At 38.6% G+C, this 11,272-nt stretch overlaps 1 pseudogene; it reads left to right on the top strand.

Moving 5' to 3' along the window:
* Positions 1-936: 936 nt before the first annotated feature.
* On the top strand, positions 937-1,595 carry LOC109477665 (annotated as a pseudogene).
* Positions 1,596-11,272: the final 9,677 nt, after the last annotated feature.

The following is an 11,272-nucleotide window of genomic DNA, read 5'->3' as shown; positions in this document are numbered from 1 at the left end:
ACACGGTACGCATGCGTACGCTAGCTGGCCAATCAGATGCATCATTTAGACTTTGCTTTCTTTCATTGCCTTCCTCAAGAAAGTTACATGTATGTGTTAGGTACCCGATTTATAAGGGATGCAGATTGTTTATACTCTGAAAGATAGTATTACCCATGCTATACAAGTTTGGTAAATTCCAGGTTTCGTGCAAGCGAGATCAGAAAAATTCCTCTTCTGGTATCTTTTTCGGATCTGCGGTATTCGTAATCCATATGAGATCATATAAATGCCAAGTGGGATCTGTTGGGATCTGTGAAAGCGAATCTGCATCTGGTATCTTTTTCGGATCTGTGAATCTTGGAATCCATGCGAATCCATAGTAAGAGTCAGTCAAGTGCGAAGTTCTGATATTCACAAAATTCTCTGCGTTTCTGGTATCTCTTTCGGATCTGTGGAAGATAGATCCGCAAAATCCCGCTTCTGATATCGTTTTCGGATCTGCAGAACCGTGATCCTTGAAATCCCGCTTCCGGTATCTTTTTCGTATCTACGAAACCGTGATCCGTAAAATTCTGCTTTTGATACCTTTATCGGATCTGTGGGACCAGGAATCCATAGCAGTACGAAATTCTGAGATCCGCAAAATCCCGTTGCTGCATATCACTTTCGGATTTGTGGAAGCGAGATTTCTGTTATTTTGTTCGGTAACTACTACTCCGTTTTGGAGTAAATAATTTACTCCGGAGTAAGTGTATTTGTAGCCCTATCATATGGTGCATATTAGTCAGACTCTGCATACATAAACATAATACGTACATACACTTACTCAGGAAATTCCACACATAACACATATCACATTTGAATGGATAATGACTTGGATAGTATCGTGGTATATCTTTATGTGCACATAAACCTCGCCTCATTTCTTCCTTGCCCAAGAAAAAGAAAGGAAGCATGTCTGTCGTCTGCGAAATCTGTGACAAAGAGTTTGCTCGTAAGTTTAACCTCGATCGTCACCAGGAAAGAAAACACCGAGACGAGTCAGACGTTGCTTCGGGGGAAGTTGTCGTAGATCCCGAGACAGGATGTTGCAGAGCGCGCGATGTTTTTGACGACGACTCCGACATGTTGTATGAACATGAGACGGACGATGATGACGAAGATGAGGAGCATGATACGGACGATGATGACGAAGATGATGACTCAATCATGTCACAAGATGAAGTAAGCGTCTCAGACGAAGATGAGTCAGTGATGGACTCTGAGGAGATAGAGTCAACAACAGAAACCGACAGCGAACCAAGTGGTTCTGAGAGCGATGCAAGCTCGGACGTGTCTTCCGACCCGGCTTCATCTGATGACAGTGAAGAGTACGGCTACGACAGCGTTGACGAGGAAGAGTGGACGCTTTATCGAGACTGGTCCATTATACTGCCTAACGACCCGGGCGATGTCCCTCAACGTGTGATCAAAGAGACAAAACGCGCTGGCAGAAGATTTTATCTAGTAGAATTTGCTGCGTTGCCTCGTTACAGTTATAACATCGAATACACCAAAAACTCGGTGTCAGAGCAGACATTGATGAAAAATATGGTTACGTCGTTCTGAAGTAGCGTCGTCATACCATTGGCAGTACAACTTTCTGTGTGGTGATATCTGTACCTGATGTTTAACATAACTTATGAGACGATCAATAAAGTGTGACGAAACCTACTGTCTGTTGCGCCGTTGTGTCGATGTATACATGCACACATGATGCGCACACATGCGTGACATAGATATGCTATGTACCACTTGTACACTTACTCCGGAGAAATCATATATATACTCCAAAGTTCATGTATATGCACATACGATATATCTACACATAATATCTGTAACAGACCACCGTGACAAATATACTTACATGGTACCAATACACTTACTCCGGAGTAAACATTTTACTCCAAAACGGAGTAATATTTACTCCGGAGTAACATTTTACGGAGTAATATTTTACTCCAAAACATACTTAGCAAGACGTTTATATCGATATATATATATATATATATATATATATATATATATATATATATATATATATATATATATATATATATATATATATAGACACATATGCGTGATGGGAACATATGCATACATGTGCGTATATACAAAGTAAATGAATGACTCATGAGTGACTCATGAGTGACTCATTGCTCAGAAGTAAATGTACTATTCACAATGTCACACACACGCACGCACGCACACATACATACATTTAAATATATATATATATATATATCTGTATATATAAATATAGATAGATATAGATAAATATAGATAAATATATATAGATATAGATATATGAAAACACACGCATACATACAATGTATGTAGAGACATAAACATATGTATAGATATACAAATATGTATACATAAATATATATCTATAGATATAACAATAGACAGAGTTATACTATTATATGTTATATGTTACTTTTATATACATATACTATTATGCTAATAAGGGCGGCGCCAGCGGAGCCGCCCGGAGCCGCCCGGATCTTGAGGCTCCTCCGACGGACACATTACTACTCATCACATTTTCTCAGAATTTTGCAGGAAATTCACATAATTTTCACATACATGTACCTGGTAGTGTAAAGTCCGGTCCAGATAGGGTTATTAAAACAAAACCACCAAATCTTTATCTTTATACAAACGATTTAACATGGTAAGGGTAAAGAGAGAACTTTCAAATTAAACTTCTTAACGAGTAGTTCTGAAGTATTTGAAAAATGATGACCAAAAGTCCTGTGTTACTGTTTCAGGTAAATGTACGAATGGCTACCAACTACTCGCTCAAACCTGCATCAAGGTTTATTCTTACGAAAAGGACTACGGAGAAGCCCTGGCGGTCTGTGAGAAAGACGGGGCAATACTAGCCATGCCCAAGACGAGGGAATTGGACGTCGCTCTGAGAAACCTGATAAGAAAAGTTGGAGTGGATTTTGAATACTGGATCGGGTTGGTTTTTTGTGAACACTGGAGATGGGCAGACGGATCTCGCATATCAAAATACAAGTACAAGGTATGTTAACACACGCCAGAAAACAACAGGAGCTATTCGACTAATTTGAATCATCCTTGTCTTAACCTGTCTAGCTTTTGTTTCCTTTTGGACTTCAAAAATTGTCTTCACTTATTTGCATATCAACCAATAGTTAGTGGGGTCGTGTGGCGTAGCGGCAGAGTGCTCGATTCGGAACCAAGAGGTCCCGAGTTCGAGTCCTGAAACTAACAGATTGATATTTGTTTGTTTCGTATAACCGGTAGACCCCTTTCAGGCGTAACACACAAGTTTTGTTCATGTAAGTACAACTTGCGTAAGACCGGACTGTAACGTTTGAACCACTCACAACAGGGAGGTCCCCTACGGTTTTTGAAAAGTGCGTTTTTTTAACGTGCGTGTGGTGTGGCTTTCTCCAAACCGTGGACCTCCCTTCAACGTTCTATCCGAGAGACGTCCCTTACCGAAGCTAGGTACTCATTCCCACCTGAGTAAAGAAAGGAAAGTCGTGCGTGTTAAGTGCCTTTCTTAAGGGCACAAGATTGGTCACATGGGTAGAATTCGAACTCGGGACCTCTTGGTTCTGAGCAGAGCACCACTACCGCTACGCCACACGACCCCCCATATTTTAAGTATGTACTGACCATTGAGCCTTTACTAACCCTACCTAGACGGGGGAGGGGGCTAGTAAAAGTGCCCGCGCCAACTTTGATGTCACGTAGCGTCTGAACGGCTAGCACTAGAACGGCCAAACTTGGTGACTTTTCCTAGAATATTGTTGGCAACAACTCTCTATCATTGAAATTACATAATAATTTTTTGTGTTGACATGGTAACGGGTTTCTGACAGGAATTTTTGCTAAATTTAGTAATTTATGTTTCAACAATAAAATTTTATGGGTTTTATGTCAAGTTACTCATGGTTTCTAATATTAACATCCCATATAATTTTATGTAAATTTTATCATTAAATATGCATAATGTATGCTAATTTGATGACTTTATTGGCCAAAATCCAAGATGGCGGACCATATTATTAGAACAGGTATATACAGGTTATTTTCATTAAAATTTCATCAATACTTCTATTTCTTTTTCCAAAAAAAAGTTTTAAATGAAGGTCTTTAGTATGTTTACAGTGTATTTTAGGCTTTATCATAAAAAAACTATTTTTGAAAATTCAAGATTGATGATCCAAGATGGCGGATATCTTAAATATGCATGACGTCATTTTATGACGTCACTGGTGTTGCTATGGGCAACATAAGACTTAGTACACCCTAATATTCTGTCATAAACACTTTTGGTAAAGTTATGTCGTATACCATTTAGTTTTCAGGGAATAACCTTTCCAGACGGTTTTGGCCAATAAAATCACATTAATGACGTCAAAATGACGTCACATACGTCATAACGACATAAAAAATGTAGATATGATAAATTTTTACTAGTACACCATCCTCTGAATATTTGGCGGTCATACGACATACCGTTCGCGAGTTCACCAAGCCCAAAAAAGCCCGGTCTAGGTAGGTTTAAATCACACAACGTGCCATTATGTATAAAAGTATGTTTTTATAGACAGAAACCTTAGAAATGGGTTAAAGAAAGGGATACACTCAGATTAAAGATAGTTATGTCATGTTGCTTTTTTTATTAGGGATGGAATCCAAACAAGCCAGACACCGGATGGTCTTGGGCACTTGAAAACTCAAATAAAGCCTTACTGCGGACAGTACTGGTCAGGCCGCACCGGCACCCCGATTTGTGGGACGATACTATATGCTGTCATAAGAAGAGGTTCATTTGCCAAGCGACTCAGAGTCACTTTCCACAGAAAAGTGGTGGGTGGCTTTTTGGGAAATCCTGTCGAAGATGCCCTAAATTATAGCACAATAGCTGAAACGTTAAGCCAAATCCTGAACACATCCACATAGAATCACCTGGGCATTTTGTTTCACTGGGCACTGTAAGAATATATATTGGACACTGAACAAGACTATTTCCTGAGAGGTGTGAAATAGGCTTTTTACATCATTCACGCAACCGCGACGGGGGCCGACATCGTCTACTAGAACTCTTTAATCCAGTGTTGACGTCACACTTTAAAGAAGCCACGTGACAAGCCTCACTAGGTTAGTCTCATGAGGAATACCTTGAAACACCCATGAAACACTTGTGACATATGTAATCGAGAACGGCAGGAACAATGGCAGATGTTGATTATGTAAGTAAAAACTTAACATGCATAATTAAGGTGAAATTGCTAGAAATTTATAGTGGTAACTGCTGGGAATTTAACACTTGCCATAATGGGCAGTTAAGTGAAGGGAAACATCAGTAGACATAATTTATTAAAATCAGGACCTTATCTGCATAATGTATGAGGAAAAGCTAGAATAGCTTTGTTTCTTAATATAATCCTGTTAATGGGCGTAAAATATGATCAACTGGTATAACATATGCACATGGGCTCTTATAATTTGCATAATCGCAGTGACAAAAAGGAAAATTACTCAGTTTGTATTGTTAACAAAATTTAACAATATCATACTTTGTCCATGCCAAATGAAATTTCACCAGTTTTACATGTCGGTAGGTGGGGGTCATGTGAATAATTTGCTAATGAGTATGATTGTAAATGTAAGGCATTTACAGGTGGTTATCACCATGCATAAGATTAACAAAAGCACAAAACGTGTCATGGAGGAATGAGATCGCCTAACTTTAATGTTAATATTATTGTTGTTAGTTGTTTTAGTCTTAATGTGAAGGATTCATATAACAAAATTGTAAAAAGTGCTGCTTATTTCCTCTATTAACCAAAGTTATGGCAAGGGTTACAATATTATATCTAAAGTATTTTTATTCAGTCTGTTACTAAAAGCATATATTTTATTCATTAAGCGAGGGAACAATACAAGCAGAAATATTGAGATTAGACTAAATGCATTGTGATACTTTGATTTCATATGAACAAATCTTTTAAAAAGAATAACTGCATCGTTGAATGATCTTTTATGGAAGAGCTCAGAGATGTTATGGCAGTTTGAAAACTGTTCAGTTGACAGGTAAGAAAATAAGAATGTTAGGAACATTCAATTAGCATTACGTAATAAAATATAACAAAATATCAGTACATTTGTCAGTTTTATGTTATATTTCAAGGTTTAATCCAATATAAGGGCGATCAACTGAACTTTGAAATGTCAGTAACACACTCCAATAATTAGTCTAAATATTCCAAGAATGAGATTGTGATTTCCTTTTTTTTAATCAAATACAGTCACTATCACTATAACTAGAATGTGATTAGCGGTTCAAAGATAAAGGGATCATTACTAACTACGTGAAATTCCTTTTGATACATATTTTATTTTAACTTCTGAATTCCCTAAAATGTATTTTAGACAATTGTAAGGGACTACCCTTGACTGATAGATAATCTTACAACCTGCCCCAAAGGATATTGGTGATGTTAACAATAGAGTCTGATAACATTCTTACTTTTTGTGCTTTCCTGCTTTGATATGAATAATAACTAGAAATCAAGCCTCTCCCTGGTGCTAGATACTATGTCTATATGTATCAATCACTTTTGATATGCCTGTCTCTAGTGCTAAACAGTATGCACTTAATCACTCACACACACGCACGCACACACACACACGGAAACACACACACACACACACATGTACACACACACACACAATCACTCAAACATTTGCTAAGAAACTTGTTTCTAGTTCAATCAGTTTAGTACGATAACTGAAAAAAGCTTTGGTCGGATTGACATGAAACTTGGTAGGTGGGTATAGGTATTATGAGACCTTAGATTTCTGGCCACCTGGCTGCTTTTCTAGACATGCTAGGGTCACGATTGTTCTCATCTAGCTATCACCGTAACGATATGATAACATAACAATATAACCAGTGGTTGATGCTATAACATTACAATACTACTGGATGTAAACAGCATGTTTTTTTTTTCATTTTCATGACACCAGGTCTATGAATATCAGACTGATGAACTGAGCATGCCCAGTGAGAGGCACACAGCGTGTTTAACTCGACAGCTTGCAATGTTTTCAAACATCCGCATCTACCAATGGATATGCAACACAGACCAATCATGATCACTGACTACGTTTTGTTTGTTTACTGAAAGGCAAATCCTATCAAACAAAGGCCACGGCATGTAATTTTATGGATGGCATCAGCGCGCGCATTGATTTTCCCGATTTGGGGGAAAAACAAGGAATTTTGTTGCCCTCTGACAGTTTTCGGTTTGCCGAAAATGTGCAAAGATGGCCTGTTGCCACGCCAAAACGTGAGTGGCAGATAAATATGAAAAAGAGGAGACAAAACAACGCTCTGATGTAATTTTTGTCTTTTACTTTGATGCAGTGATGTATTTTACTCCTTTTTATGTGATGGTGGCTGGGTATATGTGATGTTCCCACCAAATCAAAATCATTTGTACAATGAGTACAATTTTTTAAAAGTTGTTTCAGTGATAAATGGATGTTGTAATAGTTGGCAGTAAACTTAGCTCAGCGTAGGTTCATGATGTCAAAATTTGAAAATGTAGGACTCTTGTTTTATTGGCCCGTCGTTTTTTTGTCCTATCGCATTAGTCTGGAAGACATAATGTCCCATCTTTCCAAAATTTTGGGAATTTCAAAGAAGAATATTTATTTCTTGGTCTGTACGGTTAAGAAATTGGGATAAATTGTAGAAGTTTAAATAGTCAACTCATTTCGAGCGTTGTTATGGAATGAACAGATTGAAATAAATGTATTTCGTATTCCACAGCCTTTGTACTACAATATTTACAAATTCTTTCACATATAGGTAATCTTCTAGTAGCATTTGCGGAGAGGATGTAGGACTCGGGAGCTATAATAGGTTTGGTAACCAGGCTAGTCTTCTAGTGCTCATCGACCCGTAATAATATTGTTAGAATTGTTACCTATATTTTGCACCTACCATGCCTGTTTTACAGATAAAAAGAGTAGACTCATTATACCGAAGGGGGGGGGGGGGTCGCCAGCGAGCGCGACATCGTTCGGGGACGAGCCCGCTGTGACTCCGGTTGAAACAAACTGAATAGTCAAATTACGCCCTCTGACATTTCTTTTGAAACTTTATGTTTCAAAAGCACTTTGATCTGTGCTCCATAATCTTAGAATGATAGTCTTACACCGAAAATTAGTCTATTTATTTGCAAGAAAAAGAACATGTATACCAAACTTATTGAAAGAAAAAAAACATGTATCCAAACGTATTGAAGAAAGAAAAAAATATGTATCCAAACTTATTGAAGAAGTCTCAAGTAGCTATATACATGTTTAACTGGCATACTTCTGACATACTTTGATTTGAATAAATCGCTTTAAAACAACAACCTGCTTTCCTGCATCAACTGTGCCATTATACACGCATTCAATTTACAGGCAGTTATATCTTAAAACATATACTACACGTAACGATTTGCATTGCGGTCCATGTGCTCCTCAATGCACAAATTAATCATGGAGTCTAACGGCATGTTGCGTATTTGTTTTCGTTCATTATATCCAAACCTATGAGAAAGAATATGGGAGTCACACACACACCACTACGTACAGTGGACTAGCCTCTTGTACATGTATCATTGAAAGGGCGGCTTTATAACCCTTGTCAAAACCCTGGCATTTTTTACACAATATTTGTCAATAATCATAGTCATAGACCCCTGATTTTTTTGCCCTGCGGTGGTGTAGTTACTTCCACATTCGTTGCCTTTTGCTGCGGTGTGATGCATTGCACGAGAAACACCGCTAACTCGTACCTATACACGTTGCTTTTATGGATATTACTGTATGTGCAAAACAACAATTGTTGGGCTCCGTTGAACAAGGGTTTTAAATACTTGCAGTGAAGACTCACGGGACGTTTGAATGAGAGCAATCGCGTGAAAGGAGACATATAATAGACATATGTCTACAATTCGCCGTTAAGAATAAGGATTAAATTCATGTATGTCTTTGTGGTTTTACAAGTGGCATGTAGGTGACACGGATGCCGTACCGCGCTAGCCACTGTCTCCCCGCACGACAGTCCACGGACTCAGGAGTGCTTCGCCTCGACGGGTTTGCTGGGGTGGTGGGGCTTCAGCGAGCGCAAGACGTGACCGGGAATCGAGGCTGACCAAGACAGAATGACGCCATGCTGGGGTTGCATTTTGGGTGATGACGTCATACCTTCCGGTCCAATAATAATAATAATAATAATAATAAATGGTTTATTGGCCAAACATCACCCGTGCAATTGCAGCCTTATAGTGCTGAATTGATGCAGGGTTACAATGGTACAATGATACAAATGGTAATAATACACATAATAATACACGTACATATTTGTTCCACATTTTTGTGGAACTGCCGCAAGGGTCTGTGCGGCTGCCATTCGGCGCCACAAGGTGACCTCAATACGGCTTTTCCCAACCAAAGTTAGGTACCCATTCACAGCTGGGTGGAGTGAGGAAAGTCGTGTAAAGTGCCTTTCCCAATGGCACAACATCGGGGCACATGTCCAGACATGTCCTGGGTACGACTCGGGATTGAACTCAGGTCTCCCGGCAGTCGAATGAATAGCCCCGCATAACAGCAATAGCAATGAGGAAGGTGACAGACGGTCACCGAAACGTCGGCTGAATAAAAGACTTGGGTGTGTAAAAAGAATCCTTCACTCACTTGATTTACTTGATCATTTATTTCCAAAACTCTGACATGACATGCAAACAATGTCCAACTTCATGTTCTTTCACAAATATTTATTAGTGTGACAAGTATCCAACCTTATATACAAAAACAGTCATCTTCTTATGGTAAGAGCAATGTTCTTGTATAAGCAATGGTAAGAGCAATGTTCTTTCATACCACAGTTTATTTTCCTTGAATTACATGAATGCACACAACTACGAACTCTTGTTTACCGTAAATTGCATCGGTGTGGTCTTACAAAGGAAATATCATCTCGCTTCCTTATACATAAGAAACCATAAAAAGTCTAGGTTGCTTTGACAAAACATTACAAATTTCCGTTAATAACAGTAAGAAGTTACAAATACAGTCAAAACTGCCCAAGGCGACCACCCCGGGGGACCGAAGAAAAGCGGAGAGATTCGCCTCAGAACATGACTAAGACAAAAATGTTTCGCAATGCTTTAATGTCTAATACTGTAAACATCTTCAGTCCAGTCCAGCATATGGGGAGGGTGGCACATGGCACAATTTAAGTCGGAAAAAAAACATCGTCCAGCAGTCGAGGCAAACTGGCTGGTTTTTCCATTATTTCTCATTAGTTATCATCAATTATCAACAGATATCGGGCCTTGAGCGAACCCAACTTAGGGTGGTCGCGGTCGCGTTGTCCAGGTGATCACCTTAGACAGGTTGTTTAATGATTGCGTCAATGGTGAAATTTTTGGGACCGAGAAAAGCGGTCACAATGACAAGGTGACCAGCTTGGAGACATTGACAGGTTTTTCTGTAGTTACCGATGTAAGATGACATTGCCAGTCACCTTACACCGGTAGGTAATGTTATGTAACTGTAATGCTGTAACCTTGCAAAGGAATAAAAGTCAAGTTTGATACCATTGATACCATTGAACCTTTGACAAAACCTTGTTTATTACCATACCATATGTAATTGTCGTACTTTTTTTCCGTACAAAGAGAAATCTATTGTTAGCTTTTGGGTTAACTTCCGTATATTCCGTTGATATTGCGTTATTGCCTTTTATAATGACAGTACATTCTTTTTTTCTCTTAAAACAGAAAAAAACATAAATACAAACAAGATGGCGTCGAACTCAAGTTCCATGGAACTTAAATCAACGGCGCCATCTAAACAACATGATTAAACAGAGATATGGTAATTACGTATATATGGACAAATATGTAAATATGCAAAATCGAAACAAAACTAATTGGGGTTTAGTAAATGAAATTCAACGAGCGCAAGTCGCAACTCCAGTACCTTCCTAATAACAAATAAACTCTTCTTATTTGAGTTGAAACATCTAGTAATTACTTCTGATTATATAATTATATAGTCCCAGTACTATTTCCTTGCGTTTCGTGCACATTTCTACTAGTGATAACGTTGCCTCATCATCAGTCCGGGACCGGGAACCCCTGACCTGATGATGACCTATTTGTGACAGTCTTGGATATTGCGTAGTTTTTCG

This window comes from Branchiostoma belcheri, unplaced genomic scaffold (assembly GCF_001625305.1).
Source record: "Branchiostoma belcheri isolate BF01 breed outbred unplaced genomic scaffold, Haploidv18h27 scaffold401, whole genome shotgun sequence".
In the NCBI taxonomy this organism is placed as follows: Eukaryota; Metazoa; Chordata; class Leptocardii; order Amphioxiformes; family Branchiostomatidae; genus Branchiostoma; species Branchiostoma belcheri.
The sequence above is the reverse complement of the archived record's forward strand: the minus strand, read 5'-3'. Positions and strand labels throughout refer to the sequence as shown.